Here is a 6,756-nt window from a genome sequence, read left to right as displayed (position 1 = left end):
ATCTGTGCACGTGCATGTGTGCATGCAGAGGGAGCAGTGACTTCCTCGGAGAAGGCTTCCAGGCGTGGCCACGGATGGAGAGAGTCAGACGTGCAGGGAGAAAGGGGAAGGAAGGAACTCTAGACCCCGCAGTCTCCTGCACTCCCTGGCCAAAATGCCGTTCTTTTCACAAGCTCAAACCTCAGCAAGAAGCCCGTTAAACCCAAGAACAAGGTTCGTGCACACGCACTGTTGAATGTTTATGTCCAGGAGCATGAGAGCCCGTACACATCCCCATATACACAGCTGTGGAGAGATGTGCGTATATATACAAATGACAGAAACAGACAGAGAGGGGGTGGGGAGAGATTCAGGACTCCTGGTTACCCCTTCCTGAGGTGCATGTGATTGATCTCAAGGATACAAGGGCCAGTGGTGGAGTGAAAAAATTGTTAGGAGTTTTTAATCTCTTAACTCCAATATTTAGCATTGGTAATTATGGCCTTTTCATAGCCAAGTTAGGCAGTTAAAGTAAGAAACAAACACTGGTGGTGGTGAGGACTGCACTTCCGGCAGGCACCTTGCACACGCTGCTGTACTCTTAGATAATTTACTCACTGACAAACATTTACTGAGCACCTATTCATTGCCAGGCCCTGGGGTAAGTACTGGAGATACAGTAGTGAATATGAAAGAGTCATTCATTCAATCATTCACTCATCGAGTTTCCAACTGCCTTTCTGCAGTTCTGAAACCAAGCAGGACCCTGTGAGGCCCTCCTAGGCAAAAAATCCTTTCCGTGTCCCCCATTTCTTGTTTGTAGAAAAAAGACTTTCAGCCTCCCAGGCCTCCCCTGAGTTCCAAAGGATAGACTCAAGCAGTTACTAACTAGGAGAGTGAGGGATACAGAAAGAAACAACAGTGCAGCCATAGGACAGGGTCCTGGTTCCTTCTCGGGGGATGTGCATAACAACTTGATACAGACCTCTGAGTTCTACAGGAACTCAGGCCCCCACCCAGATGGAGGACGGTAACTTCAGGCTGAGCACAAGATTCCTGGAGCACCACCCTCTTACCTCACCACCAACCAATCAGAGGAGGATTACATGCCCTGCAGCCCTCCCCACAAATTTTGCCCATAAAAACTTCTTCCCTGAAACCCATCAGGGAGTTCAGGTCTTTTGAGCACAAACCACCCATTGTCCTTGCATGGCCCTTGCAATAAACGTTTCTCTGCTCCAAACTCTGATGTTTCAGTTTATTTGGCCTCACTGTGTGTCAGGCACACAAACTTGGGTATGACAACACTTCTGTACTAGACACTGAGCTACCACAGGAATTCACATCCATTCATTCAACAAATACGCATTGACCACTCAACTGTGTGCCCCCAGAGTAACTCATTCATTCATTCACACATTCATGTATTCACTCATCAAATTTATGACACCTACCCTTGGCTCTGGGCTAGACAACCAGGCTGCCACAATGAATCATGCAGGGATATGCCCATTCATCGACAAATGCTCACTGAGCATCTACTATGTGTGGAACAGAATGACTCATTCGTTCACTCAGCAAATATTTATTGGAAGTCTGTTCCCTGTCAGGCCAGTACCAAGTGCTGGGGATTCAGTGGTGAACAGACAGACAAGGTCCCTGCCCTCAAAGCATCTTGCAGAGTCATCCCTGTGGTCGGGGCTTTAGGGGATTAGGGGTCCAAAGGAGAGAGACCATTCCAGGGGTCAGGGGTCACCTCAGGAGCTGATGGTGGGGACGAGGGTGGGACCGCATCTTCCAGCCACCCAGAGCCTGTCTCAACTGTATTCCTCATATGTGAGTATCCAGGGAGACCACTGCGCACCAGGGACGGGGCTGCACCCTCCTTCCACTCCCTGTTGCGCCCTCTCTCCGCCTCAGGTGCAACCCTTTGCTCCCTCCAAGTGGTCTGCCTTCAGTCTACCGCGTGGATATTTCCACTTCAAGAGCGCTGTCACAGCAAATATCCAGCTCATCCCTCTCCTCTTGGCCTCATGGAGTCGGCCCTCCAAGCCTGGCCGAGGGGACCACACATCTAATAACAACACTTGACACTGCAGTCAAGACTCACGGAGCCGCCATTCTGAGTAGGCAGGTCAAACCCCACGCTAACTCCCCCCCAGGCCAGCAGCTTCCGGCTCTGGCTCTCCTGCAAGAACTCTGGCGGCAGGCAACTTCCCAGGGATTCCAGCATTTATTTTTGCCTGAGCAAGCTGATTTTTTTTTCCTCTTTTATTCTCTCAAGGTTTTGTTCCTGGCTCAGTTACTGGAGATGCTCTGGCTTTGCTGTGAACCAAAATGTGATTCAGTGCAGGGGGAAAGAAAACGAGCAAAGACTGCAGCTTCACATAAAATAGGTTTTTAGTCATCAGGAAAAAGCTGTAGTGAGGAACGGAAGTAAAAGAAAAAACAAAAAACTTTGAACTCTTGTGGCAACATGCCTCCCACTTGCCTACAGGAGTCTACTTGGGGTCCAGCCATTAGGAGGCTTGTCAGGAGGGCCCAGTAAAGGGGTCTCCAAACAGTACTTGATTGATTGATCGATTCATTCATTCATTCAATATTTATTGAGCATCTTTTACATTCAGGTACCGTGTTAGGTGCTTGCAATACACTGATAAAGAGAACAGACTTGCTCCCTGCCCTTTGAATCTTACAGTCGTGGGGTAGAGACACACTATAAAAAATTACTCAGCAATGTACAGAATGGAAGAAGTCTTTGAAAATTGTCTATCTGATAGGGGTTAATATCCAGAATACATAAAGAACTCCTACAACTCAACAACAACAAACAACCTGATTCAAAAACAGGACTTACATAGATATTTCTCCAAAGATGATACACAGATGGTCAATAAGAAAGTGAAAAGATGCTCAACATCACTAATCATTGGGGAAATGCAAATCAAAACCACAATGAGATACCACCTCGTATCCATTAGCATGGCCACTATCAAAAAACCAGAAAACAAGTGTTGGGTTGGTGAGAAACTGGAGCCCTGTGCACTGTTGGTGGGAATGTAAAGTAAGTGAAATAAGCCAGTCATAAAAATACTGCATAGGGCTTCCCTGGTGGCGCAGTGGTTGAGAGTCCACCTGCCGATGCAGGGACACGGGTTCGTGCCCTGGTCTGGGAAGATCCCACATGCCGCGGACCGGCTGGGCCCGTGAGCCATGGCCGCCGAGCCTGCGCGTCCGGAGCCTGTGCTCCGCAACAGGAGAGGCCACAGCAGTGAGAGGCCCACGTACCACACACACACACACAAATTACCCAAAGGCATGGTTTTAAACTATAACAAGTACTATGTAGGAAAAGCCCAGGGAGCTTTGACAAGGTCCACCAGGGAGGGGGTTCAGATCCTGTTTTGTGACTGGTCAGGGAAGGCATCCCTGAAGAGGTGACATTTAAGCTGAGACCTGGATGGTGAGGAGGAGTCCAGAAATCAAAGAGGGAGGAAGGGCACTGCTGGCAGAGGGAAAAGCATAGCAAAGGCAGGTTAAAAAAAGATGAGATATTACAGCAGGACGTGAGGTGACTTCAAAGTCTAATGGGAAATAACTGGAAGGTTATAATCAGATTCATCATGACTAGATTCTTACTTTCAAGTGCTGACTCCACCTTCATTAAAAAGAGAACTCTCGGGCTTCCCTGGTGGCGCAGTGGTTGAGAGTCTGCCTGTCAATGCAGGGGACGCGGGTTCCTGCCCCGGTCCGGGAGGATCCCACATGCCGTGGAGCGGCTGGGCCCGTGAGCCATGGCCGCTGAGCCTGCATGTCCGGAGCCTGTGCTCCGCAACGGGAGAGGCCACAACAGTGAGAGGCCTGCGTACCACAAAAGAAAAAAAAAAAGAGAACTCTCCTTATCATGTGATCCAGGAATCCCACTCCTGGGCAAATATCTGGAAAAGATGAAAATTCTAACTTGAAAAGATATATGCACACCAATGTTCATTGCAGTACTATTTATCACAGCCAAGACATGGAAGCAATCTAAGTGTCCATCAACAGATGAATGGATAAGGAAGATGTGGTCTATATGTACAATGGAATATTACTCAGCCATAAAAAAGAATTGAAATAGAGCTATTTGCAGCAACATGGATGGACCTAGAGATTATCATAGTAAGTGAAGTAAGTCAGACAGAGAAAGACGAATATCGGATGGTGTCACTTACACGTGGAATCTAAAAATAAATGACCTTATTTACAAAACAGAAACAGACTCACACACATAGAAAAGAAACTTATCCTTACCAAAGGGGAAAGTAGGGGGAGGGATAAATTAGGAGTTTGGTATTAATAGATACACACTACTATGTATAAAATAGATAAACAAGGACCTACTGTATAGCACAGGGAACTATATTCAATATCTTGTAATAAATTATAATGGAAAAGAATATGAAAAAGATGTATATATATGTGTAACTGAATCACGGGAAACTAACACATTGTAAATCAACTACACTTTAATTTACGAAGAAAAAGACTTCTGCAGAACGGACTGTAGGGGCAAGAGCAGAGGGAGGGAGACCAATTGGCCCAGACCAGAGATGATGGGGTGGGGGGGTGGGGGCATGCAGGGGTGGCCATGGAGGTGGAGAGGAACGGGCAGATTCAAGAGGTAGGTTTGAGGGGAGAGAGGCCAGTAGCTGGTGATAGGCATCTCTCATGAACAAGGAATTGGAAGCCAGGTCTCTGATGGAGCCCCTGTGATCTGAGGTGGGGAAGAAGGTCAACCAGAAACAAGTCACAAGGTCAGAAATGGAAGCAAGGAAGGGAACAGGGGGTGGGGCCAGGGGGCCAGTCAGCACATCCACGGCCCCCTGCCCCCCATGCCGGAGGTCTGCTTGCATGGACTTCATGGTACCGAGGCAGTCCTGATGTCCAGGAGGGCTGGAACACCTCTGTGTGTTTACTGCAGCTGCAGCAGCCAATTCTGCAAGGCAGGAGAACATCCTAGTGGGATCAGCCCACATGAGGCTATCGTGGAAAAATTCTAACGACTGGTTCTGTTTAGGTGGCTGCTGTAATTGTCCTATTCTTATAATGCTGAGCTCTTGAGAGCTAATGACCACCTGAAGTTTTCTGTGCTGCTATGGTAACCCTTCCAGGTGCTGGAAATGAGACCCTTTAAGAATGGAGGAGACAAAATTGGCAGTATCTGAGAGAAAGATGGTTCCCCCGACCTTGGGGAAGAAATCTCAATCTAGGGTTATTAAAAACTTGCAGTGCTGTTCTATAACGAACGCGTTTTACTTGTGTGAAAAAAGGAAATAGAGAAATACACTGTTGGTTTCCTTCATTGCCAGAGGCCACTTGTATCGATGCAAAAAGCAACAGGGGCAGGCAGATATCAAGATTCTTTAAATTGTTTATGACTTTGGTTGCAGTAACTGTACTTCTGAGATTCTTTCTTCGTGAAATGATCCTCAGTACGAAATACAAGCTTTACAGACACAAGCATGGTCGCTGCAGTGGTACTTGTAGCAAGTAAAAAATTGAAAACAGCCTAACTGTCCAAAATAAGGGCCAATAAATCCTGCCCCATTCTGCTCATAATGGAATATTATGTAGCCACTCAAATTGATGATTACAAAGTATGTATGCTAACCTGGGCAATGCTTATAATACACAGGAATGCCTGGGTAACTGATCTCAACCACAGAAAGACAAATCCACAACAACAAAAATAATGTTCTAAACAAAACCTGAAGGAAATGTATCAAAATATTAACCACCCTTGTGTTGCAGGGATGGAATTGATGATACTGTTCTTTGTTCTGCTTTCATTTATGCAACAATATTTCTACAATGTGTGTGTATGTGGTAATGGGGAAAGTTATTTTTTTGTAAGAAAAACCTTTTCCAGTTAGCTTCCTACTGGGAAACGACCTGAGCTCTTTAAGAAGCCAGGTCTTCAAGCATGGACGCAGGGTTCAAGGTGATGGAGGAGGTGAAAGCAGTGCAGGGAGGTATGTTTCATGGTGATTATGAACTTGGCCTTGGGCTTGGTGTCAGACAGGGCTCGAGTCTGGTGAGGCACCTTGCTGACTACGTGACCTTGTGTAAATGACTCCACCTCTGTGAAGATTTCTTTCTCATCTGCCACATGGAGATAACAGTACCCCCTCCATAGGGCTTGTGAGGATTATTTGAAATGATATGAGGAACCACTTAACCATACGCCTGGCACATAGACTGCCCTCCATAAACATTAGCTATTATTAATATTGTTATTGCCAAGGGACAGGCTTGAAGGGATGTCTATAGAAACAGTTGACAGCCAAAGAGTCCAGATGTCATTGGTCCAAGAGAAGCAGGCTGTGTAGGCATTTTTGCTCTGAAAGGAAAGCGACGTTGCTATCGACACTCCGTGGACTTTGTGAAGGGAGGTAATGGCTGAGGCAGCAACCGGGCTAAGGGCCCCCCACCTTCCTGGGAGCTGCCGAGGGCATCTACGAAAGAGTCTGCATCAGATGGACTCATGGTCACTGTCATGTCGTGGAGAAACGCCCGACTGAGGTCACCTTAGCATTTCCCTGACTGTGAAAAACTCTTTTCCTCCATCTGGGGGTCACAATCTCGCACTTCTGTAGCTCCGCACAAGCTGTCTCCTTCTCTCTGAATGTGCGTCCCTCTGCTTCCACCTACTGTGAACTCCTACTCTTCCTTCAAGACTTGGCTCAAATGTCACCTCCTCTGGGAAGCCTTCCTTGAATGCACTACCCTAGAATG

This window comes from Delphinapterus leucas, chromosome 14 (genome assembly GCF_059928025.1).
Source record: "Delphinapterus leucas isolate spDelLeu-1000000601 "Yukka" chromosome 14, BTC_Dleu_Yukka2, whole genome shotgun sequence".
Classification (NCBI taxonomy): domain Eukaryota; kingdom Metazoa; phylum Chordata; class Mammalia; order Artiodactyla; family Monodontidae; genus Delphinapterus; species Delphinapterus leucas.
The sequence above is the reverse complement of the archived record's forward strand: the minus strand, read 5'-3'. Positions refer to the sequence as shown.